Source organism: Oncorhynchus mykiss, chromosome 7 (genome assembly GCF_057628025.1).
Source record: "Oncorhynchus mykiss isolate SJ-2025 chromosome 7, ASM5762802v1, whole genome shotgun sequence".
Classification (NCBI taxonomy): domain Eukaryota; kingdom Metazoa; phylum Chordata; class Actinopteri; order Salmoniformes; family Salmonidae; genus Oncorhynchus; species Oncorhynchus mykiss.
The window spans coordinates 30,859,087-30,884,839 of NC_143028.1; the positions used below are offsets into that span (position 1 = coordinate 30,859,087).

A 25,753-nucleotide genomic window follows, 5' to 3' on the forward strand; every position below is an offset into this window, starting at 1 on the left:
CCGTCGCCGCGCGCTTGTCCTAGGAACCTTCTTTTCGTTCCCGTTCCTACTCGTCTGGCCGTTCTTCAGTGGGCTCACTCTGCCAAGTTAGCCGGCCACCCTGGCGTTCGGGGTACGCTTGCTTCCATTCGCCAGCGTTTTTGGTGGCCCACCCGGGAGCATGACACGCGTCGTTTCGTGGCTGCTTGTTCGGTCTGCGCGCAGACTAAGTCCGGTAACTCTCCTCCTGCCGGCCGTCTCAGGCCGCTTCCTATTCCCTCTCGACCGTGGTCTCACATCGCCTTAGATTTTGTCACCGGACTGCCTTCGTCAGCGGGGAAGACTGTTATTCTTACGGTTGTCGATAGGTTCTCTAAGGCGGCTCATTTCATTCCCCTTGCTAAGCTTCCTTCTGCTAAAGAGACGGCACAAATCATCATCGAGAATGTTTTCAGAATTCATGGCCTTCCGTCAGACGTCGTTTCGGACAGAGGTCCGCAATTCACGTCTCAATTTTGGAGGGAGTTTTGCCGTTTGATTGGGGCTTCCGTCAGTCTCTCTTCCGGCTTTCACCCCCAGTCTAACGGTCAAGCAGAACGGGCCAATCAGACTATTGGTCGCATCTTACGCAGTCTTTCTTTTCGCAACCCTGCGTCTTGGTCAGAACAGCTCCCCTGGGCAGAATACGCCCACAACTCGCTTCCTTCGTCTGCGACCGGGCTATCTCCTTTTCAGAGTAGCCTCGGGTACCAGCCTCCGCTGTTCTCATCTCAGTTCGCCGAGTCCAGCGTCCCCTCCGCTCAGGCTTTTGTCCAACGTTGCGAGCGCACCTGGAAGAGGGTCAGGTCTGCACTTTGCCGTTATAGGACGCAGACTGTGAGGGCTGCTAATAAGCGTAGAACTAAGAGTCCTAGATATTGTCGCGGTCAGAGAGTTTGGCTCTCCACTCAGAACCTTCCCCTTAAGACGGCTTCTCGCAAGTTGACCCCGCGGTTCATTGGTCCGTTCCGTATTTCTCGGGTCATTAATCCTGTCACAGTTCGACTTCTTCTTCCGCGATACCTTCGTCGCGTCCACCCGGTCTTCCATGTCTCCTGCATCAAGCCCGTCCTTCGCGCCCCCGCTCGTCTCCCCCCCCCCCCCCCATCCTTGTCGAGGGCGCACCCATCTACAGGGTCCGTAGAATTTTGGACATGCGTCCTCGGGGCCGTGGTCACCAGTACCTCGTAGATTGGGAGGGGTACGGTCCTGAGGAGAGGAGTTGGGTTCCCTCTCGGGACGTGCTGGACCGTGCGCTGATCGAGGATTTCCTCCGTTGCCGCCAGGTTTCCTCCTCGAGTGCGCCAGGAGGCGCTCGGTGAGTGGGGGGGTACTGTCATGTACTGTCATGTTGTGTCTTGTCTCTGTCCTTTCCCTTCACCCTGTCTCCCTCTGCTGGTCGTTGTTAGGTTACCTTTTCTCCCCCGCTTTCCCCCAGCTGTTCCTTGTCTCCTCTTGACTACCTCGTCACCCCTTCTCCCACCTGTTCCCCTTTTCCCTCTGATTAGTCCCCTATATCTCTCTCTGTTTTTGTTCCTGTCCTTGTCGGATTCTTGTTTGTTGTGTTTCATGCCTGAACCAGACTGTCGTCATGTTTGCTGTAACCTTGTCTTGTCCTGTCGGAATCTGCCGGTCCGTCTGAGCCTACCTATGTTTGGTAATTAAAGAAGCTCTGTTTAAGTTAATTCGCTTTTGGGTCCTCATTCACGCACCGTAACAGCTTCTTACTGCATTCGCGTAACAGGCAACCTCCTCGTGGAGTGCAATGTAATCAGGTGGTTGGAGCGTTGGACTAGTTAACTGTAAGGTTGCAAGATTGAATCCCCGAGCTGGCAAGGTAAAAATCTGTCATTCTGCCCCTGAACAAGGCAGTTAACCCACCGTTCCTAGGCCGTCATTGAAATTAAGAATGTGTTCTTAACTTACTTGCCTAGTTAAATAAAGGTGAAATAAAAAAAATAAAAAAATTGACTGTATGTTTGTTTATTCCATGTGTAACTCTGTTGTTTGTGTCGCACTTCTTTGCTCTATCTTGGCCATGTCGCAGTTGTAAATGAGAACTTGTTCTCAACTGACCTACCTGGTTAAATAAAGGTGAAATATATACAGTATATATCTTTTTAAATGTAGCCAAAGGTCTAACGTTAACTTACACAGCGTTGTTCAGGAAACCTAAACCCGTTGGTAAACCTTAAAACTTACCTTAAAAATATGATGCTTTCGCTAATCACAAAAAGAGCTTGTGGAGCTGTGGAAATATTCCCTCTTCTCCTTCTGTATGTTCTTCTTTTTCTTATGTATCTCGCAACCAAAGTTAATATTCTCTCTTCCTCGTCCTCGATTTGAAAAATCTGCCGCCAAACATCAAAATAAATGCTTCTTTCAACAAGAGTTGAAATGAGATGTCAATCAGCATCAAACTGCCAGTAGCGAATTACATTTTGGGGTGGCACCCGAAATTTTGGGGTGGCACTCTGGTTCAGCCCCTGGGTAGAAGCTGTTAAGGAGCCTTTTAGTCCTGGACTTGGTGCTCCGGTACCACTTGCCGTGCGGTAGCAGAGAAAACAGTCTCTGCCTCCACCTTTCCTCTGACACCGCCTATTATATACGCCCTGGATGGTAGGAAGCTTGGCCCCAGTGATGTACTTGGCCATACTCACTACCCTCTGTAGCGCCTTACAGTCAGATGCTGAGCAGTTGCCATACCAGGCGGTGAAGCTCTCGATGGTGCAGCTGTATAACTTTTTGAGGATCTGGGGACCCATGCCAAATCTTTTCATTTTCCTGAGGGGGAAAAGGTGTTGTCGTGCCCTCTTCATGACTGTCTTTGTGTGCTTGGACCATGATAGTTCATTGGTGATGTGGACACCAAGGAACTTGAAGCTCTCAACCTGCTCCACTACAGCCCCGTCTGTGTTAATGGGGGCCTGTTCGGCCCACCTTTTCCTGTAGTCTGATCAGCTCCTTTGTCTTGCTCACATTGAGGGAAAGGTCATTGTCCTGGCACCACACTGCCAGGTCTCTGACCTCCTCCCTATTGGCTGTCTCATCATTTTCGGTGATCAGGCCTACCACTGTTGTGTCATCAGAAAACTTAATGATTGTGTTGGAGTTGTGAACAGGGAGTACAAGAGGGGACTATGTACACACCCCCAAAGGGCCCCAGTGTTGAGGATCAGCGTTGCAGACGTGTTGGTGCCTACCCTTACCAGCTGGGGGCGCCCCATCAGGAAGTCCAGGATCCAGATGCAGAGGGAGGTGTTTAGTCCCATGGTCCTTAGCTTAGTGATGAGCTTTGTGGGCACTATGGTGTTGAACCTTGAGCTGTAGTCAATGAACAGCATTCTTACTTACATAGGTGTTCCCTTTGTCCAGGTGGGAAAGGGCAGTGTGGAGTGCAACTGAGATTGCATCATCTGTGGATCTGTTGGGGCGGTATGTGAATTGGAGTAGGTCCAGGGTATCCGGGAGGATGCTGTTGATATGAGCCATGACTAGCCTTTCCAAGCACTTCATGGCTACCAATGTGAGTGCTACGGGGCGGTAATCATTTAGGCAGGTTACCTTCGCTTCCTTGGGCACAGGGACTATGGGTGGTCTGCTTGAAACATGTAGGTATTACAGACTCGGTCAGGCAGAGGTTGAAAATGTCAGTGAAGACACTTGTCAGTTGGTCCGCGCATGCTTTGAGTTCACGTCCTGGTAATCAGTCTGGCCCTGTGGCTTTGTGAATGTTAACCTGTTTAAAGTTCGTGCTCACATTGGCTACCGAGAGCGGTATCACACAGTCGTCCAAAACAGCTGGTGCTCTCATGCATGCTCCAGTGTTGCTTATCTCGAAGCGAGCATAAAAGACATTTAGCTCGTCTGGTAGGCTCACGTCACAAGGCAGCTTGCGTCTGGGTTTCCCTTTGTAGTCCGTAATAGTTTTCAAGCTCGGCCACATCTGCCGAGCATCCTAGCCGGTGTAGTAGGATTCAATCTTAATCCTGAATTGACGCTGTGCTTGTTTGATGGTTCGTATGAGGGCATAGCGGGATTAGTGTCCCGCTCCTTGAAATCGGCAGCTCTAGTCTTTAGCTCAATGCGGATGTTGCCTGTAATCCATGGCTTCTGGTTGGGATATGTACGTAAAATCACTGAGGACGGCGTCATCGATGCACTTATTGATGAAGCCGATGGCTGAGGTGGTATACTCCTCAATGCCATTGGATGAATCCAGGAAAATATTCTAGTCTGTGCATGGAAAACAGTCAGCATCCGTGTCATCTGACCACTTCGGTATTGAGCGAGTCACTTGAGGTTCCTGCTTTAGTTTTTGCTTGTAAGCAGGAATCAGGACCAAATGGGGGGCGGGGAGAGCTTTGTATGCATCTCTGTGTGTGGAGAAAAGGTGGTCTAGAGTTTTTTTCCGCTCATGTGACATGCTAGTAGGAATGAGGTAAAACGGATTTAAGTTTGCCTGCATTAAAGTCCCCGGCCACTAGGAGCACCGCTTATGGATGAGCATTCTATTGTTTAATTATGGCCTTATAGAGTTGATCTTAATCTCTGTCCAACAATGTTACCAAGTTTCTCAACCCACAGAACCCCCATAAATGCTCTGTGGCACAATCCCAATACAACACACTAGGTTCATTCTCTGATCCTAATTATATGTTTGGATGGACAACATGTCACTTCTTACTGCAAAATAATTGTTTGGTTGAAGTGGTCATCATTATCATATATATCTATGGAAGGGGCTGAGGCCTACGAGCCTCCTAGGTTTTGTATTGAAGTCAATGTATCCAGAGGAGGACGGAAGCTAACCTTGACTAGAATACAATATATACAAACAAAGTGGGTAAAACAGTTCGTAAACATTATCAAAGTGACCAGTGTTCAATGACTATGTATATAGGGCTGCAGTCTCCAAGGTACAGGGTAGAGTACCGGGTGGTAGCTGGCTAGTAACAGTGGCTAAGTTCAGGGCAGGGTACTGGGTGGAGGCCAGCTAGTGGTGACAATTTAAAAGTCTGATGGCCTGGAGATAGAAGCTGTTTTTCAGTCTCTCTGTCCCAGCTTTGATGCACCTCTACTGTCTCCGCCTTCTAGATGGTAGCGGGGGGAGCAGGCCATGGCTCGTGTCGCTGAGGTCCTTGATGATCTTATATAAGGCCAAACTTGCCTTGAGGCCACAGGTACTGTATGTGATGTCGTAGTCAGATGCGCTTCCAAAGCAACCACAGAACAGGGAATCCAAAGCCCAAATAGTGTAAAAACAAACATTTATTTTCCATTTCATAGGCTATATTCCATCGATGAACAAAGTCAAAGCGATCAGATTTAAACTGTAAACGAAAGATAGACTCGTAGGAGATGTCTTAGTTGGAAGTTGTAGTGTAGCGGTCAATAAAATGGGAAGGTACCGCCAATACCTGAGGCCTAGTAGACCCATACTGCAAAAAAACTAAATAGGTAAAAGGAAGGGGAACATGGGAAAAAAGGGGTGTGTCCAGGAAATGCTCTATAATGATTTTAAGTACCCGTGATAATCATAATAGAAACACATGAGTTCTACAACCATTCTCCATAATTCATAATAAAATATTTATACTTATACTTATTCAATAATATATTTTTTATAAATTGAGCAAAACAATAACTATAGCACAAATAAAGAAAATTAGAATTTGGCTCCAACAATCTTCTTGGCCTACCTTTGACACCGGGTGCTGTAGCTGTCTTGGAGGACCATCGGTGTGCCCCCGGTGATGCATTGGGCTGACTGCACCGCCTGCAACCGCAGGGCTCTCCAGAGGCCGTACCAGGCGGTGATACAGTCTGACAGGATGCTCTCAATGGTGCATCTGTAGAAGTTTGTGAGGATCTTAGCGATCTCAGCCTCCTGAGGTTGAAGAGCCGCTGTAAGCGCCTTCTTCACCACATTGTCTTCACACTCTCCACTACGACCGCGTCAATGTGGACGTGGGGCGTGCTCCCTCTGCTGTCTCCTGAAGTCCACGGTCAGCTTCTTCATTTAGTTGACATTGAGGGAGAGATATTTTCCTGTCACCACTCCGCCAAGGCTCTCACCTCCTCCCTGTAGGCTGTCTCATCGTTGTTGGTAATCAGGTCTACCACTGTTGCGTCATCTGATGATTGAGTTGGAGACGTACGTGGCCACGTAGTCATGGGTGAACAGGGAGTGTAGGAGGAGGCCCAGCATGCACCCTTGTGAGGATCAGCCTACTTTCAACACCTGGGGTCAGCCAGTCAGGAAGTCCAGGACCCAGTTACACAGGGTGGGGTTCAGACCTAGGGCCCAGAGCTTAGTGATGATCTTGGAGGGCAATATGGTGTTGAGGGCTGAGCTGTAGTTGATACACAGCATTCTTACATTGGTATTCTTCTTGTCCAGATGGGATAGGGCAGTGTGCAGTGTGATGGCGAATGTGTCATCCATGGATCTGTTGGGATGGTATGCAAATTGTAGTGGGTCTAGGGTGCCGGGTAAGGTGGAGGTGATATGATCCTTAACTAGCCTTTCAAAGAACTTCATGATGACAGAAGTGAGTGCTAGTTTAGTAGCCTTCGCTTTCTTGGGTACAGGAACAATGGTGGACATCTTGAAGCAATTGGGACAGCAGACTGGGATAAGGAGAGATTGAACGGGTCTGCACATGCTCTGAGAACACGGCTTGGGATGTCGTCTGGGCCGGCAGCCTTGCGAGGGTTAGCACGCTTACATTTCCTACTCGCGTTGGCCACGGAGAACGAGAGCTCACAGTCCTCATGAGTGGTGGTGACCTGCATCGTCGGCCAGGGGAGCACAGTACACACATAAACACAGGCTGTCTGACTAACCCCTTTACTACTCAAACAAACATGTACACAGTGTTGTGTTCATTGTGTGTTAGTTCAGAGATGAAAACAACATTGGAAAAAGTATGGTGGGTACATAAGAGGCTGAAAAACAAACACAAGTGGGGTAGGAATTTGATGTCTTATAAAACTTGTGTACTAGAGTGATTTCAGTCTTTATTGTATAATCATTTATTGCATTTATATAGTGCCTTTCCTCCTACAGTAGGTGCTAAAAGTGCTTTACATAGTAAGGTGGCAAACTTACCTCTTCCATGACCAATGTGTAACAGCCACTTAGGAGGATGCATGGAAACCATTTTGCTTAAGAACACTCTCCCCACATCAGCTGTCATGGTGGAGAAATGAGGTGTGATATATGCCAATTTGGATGATTTGGTAGTCATGATTGAAAGGGGCCAGATTGGGAATTTGGCTAGGAAACCAAGGTTTAGAACATTACTCTTACGATAAGTGCCATGAGATTTTTTTAAAACCACAGGACACCCTTATAACATCTCATCTGAAAGATGACACCCTAGGCAGGGCAATATCCCCTTCACTATCCTGGGATCTCCTTAGACTAGAGGGAAGCATCATCTGCCAGCAGCATCTGGTCTCCCATCCAGGGACTGACCAGGACCAACCCTGCTTAGCTTTAGAGGCCGGCCAGCTGTAGGATGCAGGGTGGTATGGAAAGGATAGTCTTAAAGATTAGTTGGAGCTCATAGATGTCTCTCTCTTTCACTCTAGGTCGTTTGGTGTGGTACTGTGGGAGATGCTAACAGGAGAGGTGCCGTATAAAGACGTGGACTCCTCGGCCATCATCTGGGGAGTGGGCAACAACAGCTTGAACCTGCCCGTCCCAGAGAGCTGCCCAGATGGATTCAAAATACTGCTGCGACAGTGCTGGTGAAATAGAGGAATGGGAGAGAGGAAGGGAGGGGGAAAGGGGTGGGAGGTAGAGAAATGGAGAGATGGATGAAGGGAGGGAGTCGTGGAGGAAAGGCCATAAACATGCCTGTAACTGAGGAGGAGATAAACAAGAGCTACAAGAGTAGCTTTCATGAAAAAAAAACGTTTTAAGTTACGAAGTGGTAGGCCACACAAGCTCACAGAACGGGACCGTCGAGTGCTGAAACACGTAGCACATAGACATCTGTCCTCGGTTGCAACACTCACTACCGAGTTCCAGCACAATACCTGTTCGTCGGGAGCTTCATGAAATGGGTTTATATGGCAGAGCAGCCGCACACAAGCCTAAGATCACCATGCACAAGGCCAAGTGGAGTGGAGTGGTGTAAAACTCATTGGACACTGGAGCAGTGGAAACGTGTTCTCTGGAGTGATGAAACACGCCATCTGGCAGTCCGGAAAATCTGGGTTTGGTGGATTCCAGGAGAACGCTACCTTCGCCAATGCAAAGTGCCAACTGTAAAGTTTGGTGGAGGAAAAATAATGGCCTGGGGCTGTTTTTCATGGTTCGGGCTAGGCCCCTTAGTTCCAGTAATGGAAAATCTTAACACTACAGCATGCAATGACATTCTAGACGATTCTGAGCTTCCAACTTTTTGGCAACAGTTTGGGGAAGGCCCTTTCCTGTTTAAGCATGACAATGCCCTTGTGCACCAAGCGAGGTCCATATAGAAATGGTTTGTCGAGATTGGTGTGGAAGAACTTGGCGCCTGCACGGAGCCCTGACCTTGGGATGAATTGGAACGCCAACTGCGAGCCAGGCCTAATCACCCAACATCAGTGCCCGACCTCACAAATGCTCTTGTGGCTGAATGCAAGTCCCTGCAGCAATGTTTCAACATCTAGTGGAAAGCCTTCCCAGAAGAGTGGAGGCTGTTATAGCAGCAAAGGGGGGACCGACTCCATATTAAATGCCCATCATTTTGGAATGAGATGTTCGACGAGCAGGTGTTCACATACTTCTTTTGGTCTTTTAGTTGTCAATCTAGCTCTTTTTGCCCACAGCGGTTCAACTCTACGATTGAAATCCTGATGTAGAGGCACCTCTATGTCTGTGGTCTCCAACAGGTCAATCGCAAGCTACCTGCACACACATCTAATTCTGAAAGGGAAAGCATACCTGTGAGATGGGTGGTAGTAGTTGTTATACAGTACCCAAGACAAATCTGTGAGTAATTTGACCATTGGAAAAAAAGCTACTGGGTAAATACTGCAATGCGGGTTGGATTGAATTGAGCCCCTAATCTTCATTTTTCACAGTGACGATAGCACTTTTCTTCCCAAAACAATACAGAGTCCACAATAAATAAATAACTGCATGGGGAATTTGAACTGGCAAGTGGCAATTAATGTCAGGAACTTGGCATATTACCACGGTGAGATAACTATCCAGAGCCATATTTGCTTGCGATGCACACCATTTTATTATCAGAGCATGCCAGTGGACTTCTGGTAAGTATGCTAGTGAGAAATTGTTGGGGTCAGGTATAACTACATTTACCCACCCCCAAAATTAGTATTTATGAGCAATTCTCCCCACCCACAACTTCTCACCTGAATGCGTTTTTATTTTTTTGAAGGGGTTGGACAAAGGCTGAAATTGGGGTTGAGAGTTACCCTTTAAAAGGTAGAAGTAGACATGTTCTAATGTTGTTTTTTTCTGCTCCCAGGAGCTGTAAGCCCAGGAACAGACCTTCTTTCCGTCAGATCCTCCTACATCTGGATATCGCTTCAGCTGACCTGCTGTCTACCCCACAGGAGACATACTTCAAATCTCAGGTAAAGTAGAGCCCAGCAGAGTACAGCTCTCTAACCCTAACCCCACAAGAGACGTACTTACAATATCAGGTACATAAATAAATGAAACACTAGAATGGACATTGGCATGCCGGCAACATTACTACAGGACGGCCATTTAGAAATTAAACTTTCATGGTACAGTAATTTCATGGTACAGTAATTTTGAATTTTGTCCACAAATGTACCCACATTTCTATTATATGTAAATAGTTTATGATTAGTGAATTCCATAATATAATTATTTTGTTAGACACTTCTCCCTATTAGCTGAAATTGTATTTTTTCAAAGCCATTTGAGCTGTCGTGACAGCTGTTAGAGGCAAGTGCTGCTAGGCAACCCCCTGAACTTGCCCAGAGAGGCCCTGGCTAAAGCCAGTGTGAAAGACTTGCTAGCAAACTTTTGTGCCTTCGGAAAGTATTCAGGACCTATTGACTTGTTCCACATTTTGTTACCACCTTACTCTAAAATGGATAAACATTTTGAAATCCCCAGCAATCTACACACAATACCCCATAATGACAAAGCGAAAACAGGTTTTTAGACATTTTTGCAAATGTAAAAATTAAAAAGGTACACACCTGTCTATATATGGTCCCGCAGTTGACAGTGCATCTCAGAGAAAAAACCAAGCCATGAAGTCGAAGGAATTGTCTGTAGAGCTACAAGACAGGATTGTGTCGAGGCACAGATGTGTCTGCAGCATTGAAGGTCCCCAAGAACACAGTGGCCTCCATCATTCTTAAATGGATTTGGAACCACTAAGACTCTTCCTAGAGCTGGCCGCCCAGCCAAACGGAGCAATCGGGGGAGAAGGGCCTTGGTCAGGGAGGTGACCAAGAACCCAATGGTCACTCTGACAGAGCTCCAGAGTTCCTCTGTCGAGATGGGAGAGCCTTCCAGAAGTATGGCCATCTCTGCAGCTTTCCACCAATCAGGCCTTTATGGTGGAGTGGGCAGATTGAAGCCACTCCTCAGGAAAAGGCACATGACAGCCTGCTTGGAGTTTGCCAAAAGGTACCTAAAGGACTCTCAGAAACACAATTCTCTGGTTTGATAAACCAAGATTGAACTTTTTGGGCTGAATGCCAAATGTCTCGTCTGGAGGAAACCTGGCACCATCCCTATGGTGAAGCATGGTGGTGGCAGCATCATGCTGTGGGGATGTTTTTCAGCGTCAGGGCCTGGGAGAATAGTCAGGATCGGGGAAAAGATGAACGGAGCAAATTGTAGAGATCCTAAATGAAAATCTGCTCCAGAGCGCTTAGAACCTCAGACTGGGGCGAAGTTTCACCTTCCAACAGGACAACGACCCTAAGCACACAGCCAAACCAACGCAGGAGTGGCTTCGGGACAAGTCTCTGAATGTCCTTGAGTGGCTCAGCCAGAGCCTGGACTTGAACTCGATCGAACATCTCTGGAGAGACCTGAAAATAGCTGTGCAGCAACACTCCCCGTCCAACCTGACAGAGCTTGAAAGGATCTGAATACTTATGTAAATGTGATTAAAAAAAATATTTGTATAAATTAGCAAACATTTCTAAAAGACTGTTTTTGCTTTGTCGTTATGGGTTATTGTGTGTAAATTGATGAAAACAAACTATTTAATCGATTTTAGATTAAGGCTGCAACCTAACAAAATGTGGAACAAGTCAATGGGTCTGAATATTTTCCGAAGGCACTTATTAACTAAATAAATACTGCACTCTGACCAACAAAACTTACAGTGAGGCAAAAAAGTATTTAGTCAGCCACCAATTGTGCAAGTTCTCCCACTTAAAAAGATGAGAGAGACCTGTAATTTTCATCATAGGTACACTTCAACGATGACCTTGAAATGCTTCTTACGAAGCCACTCTTTCGTTGCCCGGGCGGTGTGTTTGGGATCATTGTCATGCTGAAAGACCCAGCCATCTTCAATGCCCTTGCTGATGAAAGGAGGTTTTCACTCAAAATCTCACAATACATGGCCCCATTCACTCTTTCCTTTACACGGATCAGTCGTCCTGGTCCCTTTGCAGAAAAACAGCCCCAAAGCATGATGTTTCCACCCCCATGCTTCACAGTAGGTATGGTGTTCTTTGGATGCAACTCAGCACTCTTTGTCCTCCAAACACGACGAGTTGAGTTTTTACCAAAAAGTTATATTTTGGTTTCATCTGACCATATGATATTCTCCCAATCTTCTTCTGGATCATCCAAATGCTCTCTAGCAAACTTCAGACGGGCCTGGACATGTACTGGCTTAAGCAGGGGGACACGTCTAGCATTGCAGTATTTGAGTCCCTGGTGGCGTAGTGTGTTACTGATGGTAGGCTTTGTTACTTTGGTCCCAGCTCTCTGCAGGTCATTCACTATGTCCCCCCGTGTGGTTCTGGGTTTTTTGCTCACCGTTCTTGTGATCATTTTGATCCCACGGGGTGAGATCTTGCGTGGAGCCCCAGATCGAGGGAGATTATCAGTTGTCTTGTATGTCTTCCATTTCCTAATAATTGCTCCCACAGTTGATTTCTTCAAACCAAGCTGCTTACCTATTGCAGATTCAGTCTTCCCAGCCTGGTGCAGGTCTACAATTTTGTTTCTGATGTCCTTTGACAGCTCTTTGGTCTTGGCCATAGTGGAGTTTGGAGTGTGACTGTTTGAAGTTGTGGACAGGTGTCTTTTATACTGATAACAAGTTCAAACAGGTGCCATTAATACAGGTAACGAGTGGAGGACAGAGGAGCCTCTTAAAGAAGAAGTTACAGGTCCGTGAGAGCCAGAAATCTTGCTTGTTTGTAGGTGACCAAACACTTATTTTCCACCATAATTTGCAAATAAATTCATTAAAAATCCTACAATGTGATTTTTCTGGATTTTTCTTTCTCATTTTGTCTGTCATAGTTGAAGTGTACCTATGATGAAAAAAAATTACAGGCCTCTATCATCTTTTTAAGTGGGAGAACTTGCACAATTGGTGGCTGACTAAATACTTTTTTGCCCCACTGTAATTTCTAGATTCATGTAGTTGTATTGGCAAGTAATTCAAGTTCTGAAATAACTTTTTAATTCTTTATAAACGCCCATGCGAGTAGAAATCCAATTTTTAGAGTTGAAAGACAATGGCCAGAGCTTACCCATGATGTTGCACGATTTACATCAATAAGTCACCCTTTTAGTCAACGTATGATATATTTGGACAAATCCGAACTGCCCATTTATTGCAAATCCAATTCAATGTTGTGTTTTCCTATGAGATGAAGTACAAATCATTTTTTGCCTACGTTTTGCTTCAGGGCTGGGTTTTATTTAAATGTTACCACCCACAAGCATGGCCTGAATGTTTAAAACATTAATTAGAAACACATTCAAAGTTATTCCTCTTCACGACTGAGCCAAACATCCTTTCGACGTCCACTTGCTATTGCTGCTGTTTTAAACAGCTATTTTGCACTCTGTATCTATATATCAATCTGTCTATTTGTCTAAATCCATTTGTTTGTTTGTAGTTTTGTCCAAGTTTATCTGTCTCACTTCTGTATCTCTTTGTCTTTTTGTAGCTTTATACGTTTGTCTGTCTGTCCAATTGTGCAATGCCCCGCAGCTACGGTGCGTGCAGGGTTGCTGGTTGAAACATCAAAGACTGGAGTTTGTATGAGTTGCCCTCTCCATCCTCATGTTTACTGCCAGTGGATGACTTTCCTCAGCTTTGAAGAGTCGTAAAGAAACTGTACGTGTGTCAGTCTGCAATGTGTATATTGTTGATGATTAGTTACAGGAGAAACGAGACCAAGATGAGACTCTGGACAAGGCGGCTACGGTATATTAAAGGCCGTTTATTCAAGCGTAATGATATCTGGCAAAACGTGCTGCACGGCTCCCATTCGTCCAGCTCTTAGGGAACTATCGGAAGAAGAGAGCTAAAAACATATTGCGCAGTTCATTTATACATTGAAATGACGTAGGTAGATTCTGGTAGTCCTGGCTTCTGGTAGGTTGCTTGTAGGTGATAGACAGTCCTCTCCAGCCTGGTGTCAGTATCCCATTGGTTCTCGACAGAGTTCTTTGTCTTTGGAGCCCCTCCCGAAGGCTTTTGAGTGTGTGCGTGTATTTATGGGTTTTCAGTGTGTATATTATCTTAGTCAGCCACCCGTGTGGGGGTTTCCAGTGTAGTTAGTATATAGAGAAACAGAGAGAGAGGGAAGGTATAACACAGAGTACAAGCCATGATTGCATAGTTAAGCCCAGGCAGACAACAGTCAGTGAATGCGTTATTACATGTTTTAATATGTTATTACAATATCACCCGGGAGTCCTTTTTTTAAATTACTTGCCGGTGGAGCTGGGCTTTCAAATGTGGCTTTGACTCAATGAAGATGCTTTTCCAACCATCTACCCGGACGGCGAGACTGTAAGTAAAAGAGAACTTCTCAGCTAGCTAGTTATCTGATCAAATGTAAATTATAACTGTGCCCCTTCTACAATTGTTAGCTACATCATTACATGAAATGCTTATGCAATAAACTAGCTAGCTAACGACGTTAGCTTAGCTGTGATAAATGTATGATATCAAAACATCCGAATGAAGTGAGTTCAGTTCAGCTAGCAAGCTACCAAACTATTTGGTTTAGGACAAAACGTATCCAAAACTTTCTAGGTTACAATGTACATATATTTACAGGTTTCTAGCAGAAGAGAGATTGCTCCCAGGCAGACCCGCCACAGGCTTGTAATTTCTCTGCGCAAGCATCCCACAAAGGAGGAGCAAGGTCGAGTTTATGACGCTCAAGTAGAAACAACACAAATAATTAGCTAGTTGGCTTGGCTATTCCCTTTGCCTCTCCCCACCTATTCAGATGTAATGTTACCTCATGTTACTGTTGTTACTGACATAGTTGACATTCAGATGACTTCAAATACAGGCATACTGTGTAAATCCGCAGCTCAATTGAAAAACATCTCTAAGAAACAATATCAATACAAATTGCTATCTGAGGTAGGGTTCAGTGGAGCTGTGGAGAGTGTGAGAGGGACAGGCTGCACTCAAGTGGGAAAGGGGTTTGGGGGCAGACAGTTTGACTGGACTTGCCAATGGGAATGAGATAATGATTTATGTAGCCACTAGATTATCAAACGTGTCATTTTGCCTGTTTATCACCACAAAGAGTTGCATGTGGATGGTAAAGCCATGAATAGGAGTATCACAGAGACACCAAAACATCAGTTGTCTTTCTGTATAATTTACAGCCACCCAGTTCCAGCCAAAACACAAGAGCGTGTCTTCAAATACAGCAACACTGGTGTGCATTCCTGAAATCTCAGCTCCTTGCAGTCCTCAGCTCCTTGGACTTTTCCAACGATGACTCCAGTTGTCACCCTGATGATGACACAAACACCATCTGCGATGCCAAACTGTAAGATGACACTGTAGTGAGCTTGTAATGTGATTTTATGACTACGTGTGTTGTAGACTAATGTAGACAGTGAAAAAAGTGTACCTCGTACTGGCAATTACAGAGTCCTTAACACACCTGTTCACATGTTGAGGAATTGCATCATCAATCACAATACCCAATAATGTCAAAGTGACATCAGGTTTTTAGAACATTTTGCACATTTATTAAAAATTAAAAACAGAAATATCTTATTTAGACCCTTTATGAGACTCGAAATTGAGCTCAGGTGCATCCTGTTTCCATTGGTCATCCTTGAGATGTTTCTACGACTTGATTGGTATCCACCTGTGGTAAATGCAATTGATTGGACATGATTTGGAAAGGCACACTCCTGTCTATATAAGGTCCCACAGTGACAGTGCATGTCAGAGCAAAAACCAAGCAATGAGGTTGAAGGAATTGTCCATAGAACTCCGAGACAGGATTGTGTTGAGGCACAGACAACAAACCTGCCAAGAGAGTGCCGCCCACCAAAGATACCAAAAAATATCTGCAGCATTGAAGGTCCCCAAGAACACAGTGGCCTCCATCGTTCTTAAATGGAAGAAGTTTGGAACCACCAAGACTCTTCCTAGAGCTAGCCGCCCGACCAAACTAAGCAATATGGGGAGAAGGGCCTTGGTCAGGGAGGTGACCAAGAACCCGGTGGTCACTCTGACAGAGCTCCAGAGTTCCTCTGTGGAGATGGGAGAGCCTTCCAGAAGGACAACCATCTCTGTAGCACTCCACCAATCAGGCCTTTATGGTAGAGTGGCCAGACGGAAGCCAATCCTCAGTAAAAGGCATATGGCAGCCTGCTTGGAGTTTACCAAAAGGCACCTAAAGGACTCTCAGACCATGAGAAACAAGATTCTCTGCTCTGATGAAACCAAGATTGAACTCTTTGGCCTGAATGCCAAGTGTCACATCTGGAGGAAAACTGGCACCATCCCTACAGTGAAACATGGTGGTGGCAGCATCATGCTGTGGGGATGTTTTTCAGTGGCAGGGACTGGGAGACTAGTCAATCAAGGGAAAGATGAACAGAGCAAAGTACAGAGAGATCCTTGATGAAAACCTTCTCCAGAGCGCTCAGGACCTCTGGGGAGAAGGTTCACCTTCCAACAGGACAACGACCCTCAGCACACAGCCAAGACAACGCAGGAGTGGCTTCGGGACAAGTCTCTGAATGTCCTTGAGTGGCCCAGCCAGAGCCCGGACTTGAACTCGATCGAACATCACTGGAGAGACCTGAAAATAGCTGTGCAGCGACACTCCCCGTCCAATCTGACATACCTTGAGAGGATCTGTAGAGAAGAATGGGAGAATGCTCTTGGGAAGGAGAGAAACTGTGATGTGGTGAGGTGCTGGGGGAGGTCCATAATCAACCACCTGTACTGGTTAGGAAATTGTGACAAAGTGGACATCGGTAGCTAACCATGTTCAGGAGAGCCTGGTGGCTCAGTTGGCAGAGCATGGCACTTGCAACTGAAAGTCGCTCTGAATAAGAGCGTCTGCTAAATGACTGAAATGTACAGTGGCTTGCGAAAGTATTCAACCCCCTTGGCTTTTTTCCTATTTTGTAGCCTTGCAACCTGGAATTAAAATAGATTTTGGGGGGGTTTGTATCATTTGATGTACACAACATGCCTACCACTTTGAAGATACAAAATATTTTTAATTGTGAAACAAACACGACAACTTGAGCGTGCATAACTATTCACCCCCTCAAAGTCAATACTTTGTAGAGCCACCTTTTGCAGCAATTACAGCTGCAAGTCTCTTGGGGTATGTCTCTATAAGCTTGGCACATCTAGCCACTGGGGTTTTTACCCATTCTTCAAGGAAAAACTGCTTCAGCTTCTTCAAGTTGGATGGGTTCCGCTGGTGTACAGCAATCTTTGTCATACAACAGATTCTCAATTGGATTGAGGTCTGGGCTTTGACTAGGCCATTCCAAGACATTTAAATGTTTCCCCTTAAACCACTAGAGTGTTGCTTTAGCAGTATACTGAAGGTCATTGTCCTGCTGGAAGGTGAACCTCCGTCTCAAATCTCTAGAAGAATAAAGTAGGTTTCCCTCAAGAATTTCCCTGTATTTAGCGCATCCATCAGTCCTTCAATTTGAACCAGTTTTCCAGTCCCTGCTGATGAAAAACACTCCCACAGCATAATGCTTCCACCACCATGCTTCACTGTGGGGATGATGTCTCGGGGCGATGAGAGGTGTTGGATTTGCGCCAGACATTTTCCATGATGGCCAAAAATCAATTTTAGTCTCATCTGACCAGAGTACTTTCTTCCATATATTTGGGGAGTCTCCCACATGCCTTTTGGCGAACACCAAATGTGTTTGCTTATTTTGTCTTTAAGCAATGGCTTTTTTTCTGGCCACTCTTCTGTAAAGCCCAGCTCTGCGGAGTGTACGGCTTATTGTATTTTTTTTATACCTTTATTTAACTAGGCAAGTCAGTTAAGAATAAATTCTTATTTTCAATGACGGCCTAGGAACAGTGGGTTAACTGCCTGTTCAGGGGCAGAACGACAGACTTGCCAGCTCGGGAGTTTTGAACTTGCAACCTTCCGGTTGCTAGTCCAACACTCTAACCACTAGGCTACCCTGCCGCCCCCCTGCAGTCCTATGGACATACTCCAATCTCCGCTGTGGATCTTTGCAGCTCCTTCAGGGTTATCTTTGGTCTCTTTGTTCCCTCTCTGATTAATACCCTCCTTGCCTGGTCCGTGAGTTTTGGTGGGCGGCACTCTCTTGGCAGGTTTGTTGTTTAATAATGGTTTTAACCCAACCCTGATCTGTACTTCTCCACAACTTTGTCCCTGACCTGTTTGGAGAGCTCCTTGGTCTTCATGGTGCCGCTTGCTTGGTGGTGCCCCTGTCTTAGTGGTGTTGCAGACTCTGTGGCCTTTCAGAACAGGTGTATACAGTTGAAGTTGGAAGTTTACATACACTTAGGTTAGAGTCATTAAAACTCATTTTTCAACCACTCTACAAATTTCTTGTTAAAAAACTATAGTTTTGGCAAGTCGGTTAGGACATCTACTGTGTGCATGACACAAGTAATTTTTCCAACAATTGTTTACAGATAGATTATTTCACTTATAATTCACTGTATCACAATTCCAGTGAGTCAGAAGTTTGCATACACTAAGTTGACTGTGCCTTTAAACAGCTTGGAAAATTCCAGAAAATTATGTCATGGCTTAAGAAGCTTCTGATAGGCTAATTGTAGTCAATTGGAGGTGTACCTGTGGATGTATTTCAAGGCCTACCTTCAAACTCAGTGCCTCTTTGGAAAATCCAAAGAAATCAGCGAAGACCTCAGAAAAAAAATTGTAGACCTTCAAGTCTGGTTAATCCTTGGGAGCAATTTCCAAACGCCTGAAGGTACCACATTCATCTGTACAAACAATAGTACGCAAGTATGAACACCATGGGACCATGCAGCCGTCATACCGCTCAGAACGGAGACACGTTCTGTCTCCTAGAGATTAATGTACTTTGGTGTGAAAAGTGCAAATCAATACCAGAACAACTGCAAAGGACCTTGTGAAGATGCTGGAGGAAACAGGTACAAAAGTATCTATATCCACAGTAAAACGAGTCCTATGTCGACATAACCTGAAAGGCCGCTTGGCAAGGAAGAAGCCACTGCTCCAAAACCGCCATAAAAAAGCCACACTACGGTTTGCAACTGCACATGGGGACAAAGATTGTACTTTTTGGAGAAAATGTATCACAGGCCTCAATATGGCAATTTATCACATGGAATTGCCTTCATTGCTCAGAACAAGAATAGACTGACGAGTTTCAGAAGAAAGGCTTTGTTTCTGGCCATTTTGAGCATGTAATCGAACCTGCAAATGCTGATGCTCCAGATACTCAACTAGTCTAAAGTTTTATTGCTTCTTTAATCAGAACAACAGTTTTCAGCTGCGATAACATAATTGCAAAAGTGTTTTCTAATGATCAATTAGCCTTTTAAAATGATAAACTTAGCTAACACAACGTGCCATTAGAACACAAGACGGTGGTTGATGGTTGCTGATAATGGGCCTCTGTACGCCTATGTAGATATTCCATTAAAAATCAGGCGTTTCCAGCTACAATAGTCATTTACAACATTAACAATGTCTACACTGTATTTCTGATCAATTTGATGTTATTTTAATGGACAAAAACAAAAACAAGGACATTTTTAGGTGACCCCAAACTTTTGAACGGTAGTGTGTCTTCAAATTCTATCACTAGGTAATGTTGATGTTTGATTTGGAGCTATGATGGAGACTGATCACTATTCAACTGTAATATACCTCTGTATTTCATGTCTGCGCTCAGAGTGCTGTCTACACACTCATTCAAGTATAGTGAAGGTAAGTCACGGAATCCTACCACTAAGATTTGTTGATGTTGGATTTGGAGCCATAACATAATGGGCTGAGTCATATCAACACATCATTTCTGCCATAAATCTTCTACTGACATGACATCATGATTTGCACAAAAGTGAAATTACATAGATCTCAAGTTTAGGATTCCACCTACAATAACTTTAATGAACTAACTCTACATTTGTGCCATTTGTTTTACAGGACTGCTGTGCTGCATGAGACCAGAAGGACAGAGGCTGAGGCAGTGGTTGTAATTGCAATAAATACAGTTTTTAAAATATTTATATCCTTCAAATAAAGTAAAGATGTTTACACAATTTGACTCACTAAATCATTCTAATGGGGTTAGTTTTAAGCCAGTGTAGGTGGGATCGGGGAGCTGGTCTGCACACGCTGGGATTACCAAGTGGACATTTGTTCTTAGGTACCCACAACACTAATGCACAACAACTTTCTGCCAACGATTTGCCTACCTTTCAGAACCTGTTATCAATTGCAAACTAAGGGCTCGATTCAATCAGATCCGCTTTAGCCAACATCTGCAGTTGTTTTGACGGTGTCAGGGTGGAACTGCATTAGAGCTGTCAAATCCTCAAGTGGCTCCCGGCATAAACCTAAAGTGGACATTGTCATTGGCTGCACCGTGTCGCATTAACAGAATCCCATGCAGCCTTGTGTACAAGTTCGAACACTGGAATATAAAATGTGCTCTACACCTCGATTAGGATAAGAGATCCTAATTTCCTTTAATGATTTTTCAATTTGAGCGTAATTATTTCTATATAGCCTACACTTTCTCATTCTGAACTTCTGACTGGAGTAGGGCGTGTGTGGCTTCGTGAAAATGATCACAAGAGCAGCTGCTCACCGATTTGACCAATGCAGTTCCACCTCTGACACCAACAAAGCATCGGCCAAAACATATATGAGTGTCTGCTATCACTGGTTAATGCTTGATCTGATTGAAGACTTTGAAATGGAATAAAAAGTTATTCCAATCTACAGAAAGCCTACAGGTGTGTTCTAGTCCACTATTATTTTGCTCAGGGTTAGATTTCCCGATTGACTGGGGGTTAATTTATATATCAGTTATTATAGGGATGTCCAGTCTCCCTATAATTAGAAGCCTTCCTATGCTCTAACATAGCATACTTTGCATTTACCTACCCACTTATTTCAGCATCCATGTCCCCATGTTCTTGCCTGTAAGCATTGCATACAGCCGGGCATATGGGTTGAGGCATATAGGGCAAAACCTGGGTGTAGCATGCCACCAACACGTTTTTGCACTTTGCCATCACCTGTACAGTGCATACATACACCACAGATATCCTATTAAATTACTCATTCCTAATCCTATGGCATACACTTTTGCTCAAAGATTATTATAAACCCTTTACCCTTTCATCTGTTATGTGATGGTAGCTATATCATTGGAAATAGGTTTCTTGTGTGAACAACAAAGGGCTCATAACAACCAGTCATTTTCCCTTGCATGATTGATGACTATGTACTGAGAATGAAATGCAATCTGTCACTCGGAGGTATCTGGATGTACCAGTACCGCCACAGAGATTCTAAAGCTAGAGGTGCTTACACTTGTGAAACAGACCAAGCAGACGAGGCCGGGGTTTTCAGTTTGAGAAGTCAATGAGAGAAGTGAAAAATTCTTCCTTGGTTGTTAATTTTCTTGAAATCTAAAAGTACAACCTAGAGTTGAGCCAATGTCTAAAATAGTTGAACATGTTATTACTCCAACCTTGTGACAGTGACAAAAGCTACTTTATATTGAAGGAGTGCCTTTAATTTGATGGTCTGCACATTCGCAGTTCGGTGCGAGATGAATGTTAGACCCGAAGGCATGTTTCTGTGTTGTAGCTTATCTAGCCAACATTGCCTGACAACGCCTACAAGCGTGATCAGCGATTTCTATTGGAGAAGCAGTTTCTGCCTATCTTCATACTGTGCTGTCTTTGGTACCACTGTATCACAGATAGAACAAGGAGCATATTTGGCTGTATGCTAGCTGGTGAATAAACCACCAGACTTCGGCAAGTAAAGTTACGTGTGTTTATCTTTATGCACATCTACAGCCATCAAAAGCTCAAATCTACCAGCTAATACTTCTTGCTTCTGTCACAAGAAAAATATACTGAACAAAAATATAAACGCAACATGTAAAGTGTTGGTCCCATGTTTCATGAGCTGAAATAAAATATCCCAGAAATGTTCCATAAGCACAAAAAGCTTATTCCTCTCAAATGTTGTGTTGGGGACAATTAAGGCCACACTAAAATATGAAGATTTGTCACACAACACAATGCCACAGAAGTGTCACAAGTCTGAGTGAGCGGGCAATTGGCATGCTGACTGCAGGAATGTCCAAGCTGCCTCCAACGTCATTTTAGACATTTTGGCAGGAAGTGCAACCGGACTCACAACCGCAGACCACGTGTAACCACGCCAGCTCAGGACCTCCACATCCGGGTTCTTCACCTGTGGGATCGTCTGAGACCAGCTACCGGACAGCTGATAAAACTATGGGTTTGCACAACTGAAGAGTTTCTGCACAAACGGTTAGAAACCGTCTCAGGGAAGCTCATCTGCGTGCTTGTCGTCCTCCCCAGGGACTTGACCTGACTGCAGTTACGCATTGTTAACCAACTTCAGTGGGCAAAAACGTTCTATTTGGTGTAGGTCGTTTAAGTTTACATTGAAAGCGTTTTTCCATTCCGAAAATGTGTCTGTATACAGTGCATTCGGAAAGTTTTCAGACCCCTTGACTTTTTCCACATTTTGTTACATTACAGCTTTATTCTAAAATGTATATAAAAAAAATCCTCATCAATCTACCCACAATACCCCATAATGACAAAGCAAAAACAGTTTTTTTAGAAATGTTGGCACATTTATGAAAAATAAAAAACTTAAATATCTCTGTACTTTGGCAGCGATTATGGCCTCAAGTCTTCTTGGGTATGTCGCTACAAGCTTGGCAGACCTGTATGTGGGAAGTTTCTCCCATTCTCTGCAGATCCTCTTAAGCTCTGTCAGGTTGGATGGGGAGCTTCGCTGCACACCTATTTTCAGGTCTCTCCAAAGATGTTAGATCGGGTTCAAGTCCGGGCTCTGGCAAGGCCACTGAAAGACATTCAGAGACTTGTCCCGAAGCCACAGGACAACAACCCTAAGCACACAACCAAGACAAGGCTTAGGGTCGTCCTGTTGGAAGGTGAACCTTCTCCTCAGTCTCAGGTCCTAAGCACTCTGTAGCAGGTTTTCATCAAGAATCTCTCTGTACTTTGCTCCTTTCATCTTTCCCTTGATCCTGACTAGTCTCCCAGTCCCTGCCACTGAAAATAATCCCCACAGCATGATGCTGCCACCACCATGCTTCACCGTAGGGATGGTGCCATGTTTTCTCCAGACGTGATGCTTGGCATTCAGGCCAAAGAGTTTAATCTTGGTTTCATCAGATCAGAGAATCTTGTTTCTCATGGTCTGAGAGTCTTTAGGGGCCTTTTGGCAAACTCCAAGCGGGCTGTCATGTGCCTTTACTGAGGAGTTGCTTCTGTCTAGCCACTCTTAACCTGATTGGTGGAGCGCTGCAGAGATGTTTGTCCTTCTGGAAGATTATCCCATCTCCACAGAGGAACTCTAGAGCTCTGTCAGAGTGACCATCGGGTTCTTGGTTACCTCCCTGACCAAGGCCCTTCTCCCCCGATTGCTCAGTTTGGCCTGGCGGCCAGCTCTAGGAAGAATCTTGGTCATTCCAAACTTCTTCCATTTAAGAATGATGGAGGTCACTGTGTTCATGGGGTCCTTCAATGCTGCAGTCATTTTTCACTACCCTTCCCCATATCTCTGTCTCGACACAATCCTGTCTCGGAGCTCTACGGACAATTCCTTCGACCTCATGTCTTGGTTTTTGCTCTGACATTCACTGTTAACTGTTAGAACTTATATAGACAGGTGTGTGCCTTTCCAAATCTTGTCCAATCAATTGAATTTACCACTGTTGGACTCCAATCAAGCTGCAGAAACATCAAGGATGGTCAATGGAAACAGGATGCACCTGATCTCAATTATTCTCATAGCAAAGGTTCTGAATACTTATGTAAATAAGGTATTTATGCGTTTTATTTGTAATACATTTGCTAACATTTCTAAAAACCCAAGGAGTAGGGTGGATCCGAGCGTTCTGACCTAAAAACAGCAGTCAAGCTGTTGGCTAACATTGGCTAGTTTGCTAGGCCGTAATCGCTGCCAAAGGTGCTTCAACAAAGTACTGAGAAAAGGGTCTCAATACTTATGTAAATGTGATATTTCAGTTTTGTATTGAGATTTTGGATTGAGATGCTCTGTGACATGGATTTGTTTCGACCGTTGTTTTGATTGAAACATGGTATGTCTATGCTGCTGTCTGTCTGACTGTTATGACTGAGACACTATGGTCTGTGTTGCTGAGTTTTAACTAACACATTATATGTTTCTGTGTCTGTGGTGCAGGCGGAGTGGCGAGTGGAGGTGAAGCAGCACTTTGAAAAGATCAAGTCTGAGGGGACCTGTATACACAGATTGGATGAGGATATGATCATACGACGCAAAGAGGAGCTCAGGTGCAGGGAGAGTATTATGGACGGATGAATGAATATTTGAGTGAGTGAGTGAGTGAGTGAGTGAGAAAGCGAGGGAATGAACATACAGGAATAATGCTACAAAAGTTACATACAGTGGGGAGAACAAGTATTTGTTTCCCCACTTACAAAGCATGTAGAGGTCTGTAATTTTTATCATAGGTACACTTCAACTGTGAGAGACGGAATCTAAAACACAAATCCAGAAAATCACATTGTATGATTTTTAAGTAATTAATTTGCATTTTATTGCATGACAAGACAATATACATCACGGTGCAGTCGTCCTGTCCCCTTGTATCAAATATATATCAAATATCAAATATACTTATGTATTTGATACATCAGAAAAGCAGAACTTAATATTTGGTCCAGAAACCTTTGTTTGCAATAACAAAGATCATACGTTTCCTGTAGTTCTTGACCAGGTTTACACACACTGCAGCAGGGATTTTGGCCCACTCCTCCATACAGACCTTCTCCAGATCCTTCAGGTTTCGAGGCTGTCGCTGGGCAATACGGACTTTCAGCTCCCTCCAAAGATTTTCTATTGGGTTCAGGTCTGGAGACTGGCTAGGCCACTCCAGGACCTTGAGATGCTTCTTACGGAGCCACTCCTTAGTTGCTCTGGCTGTGTGTTTCGGGTCGTTGTCATGCTGGAAGACCCAGAAACGACCCATCTTCAATGCTCTTACTGAGGGAAGGAGGTTGTTGGCCAAGATCTCGCAATACATGGCCCCATCCATCCTCCCCTCAATACGGTGCAGTCGTTCTGTCCCCTTTGCAGAAAAGCATCCCCAAAGAATGATGTTTCCACCTCCCTGCTTCACAGTTGGGATGGTGTTCTTGGGGTTGTACCCATCCTTCTTCTTCCTCCAAACACGGCGAGTGGAGTTTAGACCAAAAAGCTCTATTTTTGTCTCATCAGACCCCATGACCTTCTCCCATTCCTCCTCTGGATCATCCAGATGGTCATTGGCAAACTTCAGACGGGCCTGGACATGTGCTGGCTTGAGCAGGGGGACCTTGCGTGCGCTGCAGGATTTTAATCCATGACGGCATAGTGTGTTACTAATGGTTTTCTTTGAGACTGTGGTCCCAGCTCTCTTCAGGTCATTGACCAGGTCCTGCCGTGTAGTTCTGGGCTGATCCCTCACCTTTCTCATCATCATTGATGCCCCACGAGGTGAGATCTTGCATGGAGCCACAGACCGAGGGTGATTGACCGTCATCTTGAACTTCTTCCATTTTCGAATAATTGCGCCAACAGTTGTTGCCTTCTCACCAACCTGCTTGCCTATTGTCCTGTAGCCCATCCCAGCCTTGTGCAGGTCTACAATTTTACCCCTGATCTTCTTACACAGCTCTCTGATTGAGTGAGTGTGTGGACAGGTGTCTTTTATACAGGTAACTAGTTCAAACAGGTGCAGTTAATACAGGTAATGAGTGGAGAACAGGAGGGATTCTTAAAGAAAAACTAACAGGTCTGTGAGAGCCGTAATTCTTACTGGTTGGTAGGTGATCAAATACTTATGTCATGCAATAAAATGCTAATTAATTTCTTACATACAATGTGATTTTCTTGATTTTTGTTTTAAATTCCGTCTCTCACAGTTAAATTTATTTTACCTTTATTTAACTAGGCAAGTCAGTTAAGA

General features: G+C 44.7%; 1 long non-coding RNA gene and 1 pseudogene across 4 annotated transcripts in view; both read left to right on the plus strand.

Annotated features, from left to right (window-relative positions):
* Positions 1–25,753, plus strand: part of LOC110527683 (mitogen-activated protein kinase kinase kinase 12-like) — a 63,898-nt pseudogene that overhangs the window by 27,103 nt on the left and 11,042 nt on the right. Inside the window, exons 5-7 of the transcript XR_016497194.1 lie at positions 7,618–7,776; positions 9,510–9,618; positions 23,968–24,077. The product of XR_016497194.1 is annotated as a mitogen-activated protein kinase kinase kinase 12-like (transcript). The remainder of the gene's footprint in view (positions 1–7,617; positions 7,777–9,509; positions 9,619–23,967; positions 24,078–25,753) is intronic.
* Positions 13,722–19,775, plus strand: LOC110527684 (uncharacterized). Of its 3 annotated transcripts, XR_002474151.3 has the most exons (5): positions 13,722–14,027; positions 14,298–14,385; positions 14,864–15,030; positions 19,406–19,440; positions 19,660–19,775. It is a non-coding gene; the product is annotated as an uncharacterized LOC110527684 (long non-coding RNA). The 3 variants fall into 3 exon arrangements; XR_016497196.1 differs by lacking the exon at positions 19,406–19,440; XR_016497197.1 differs by lacking the exon at positions 14,298–14,385 and having other exon boundaries at positions 13,724–14,027.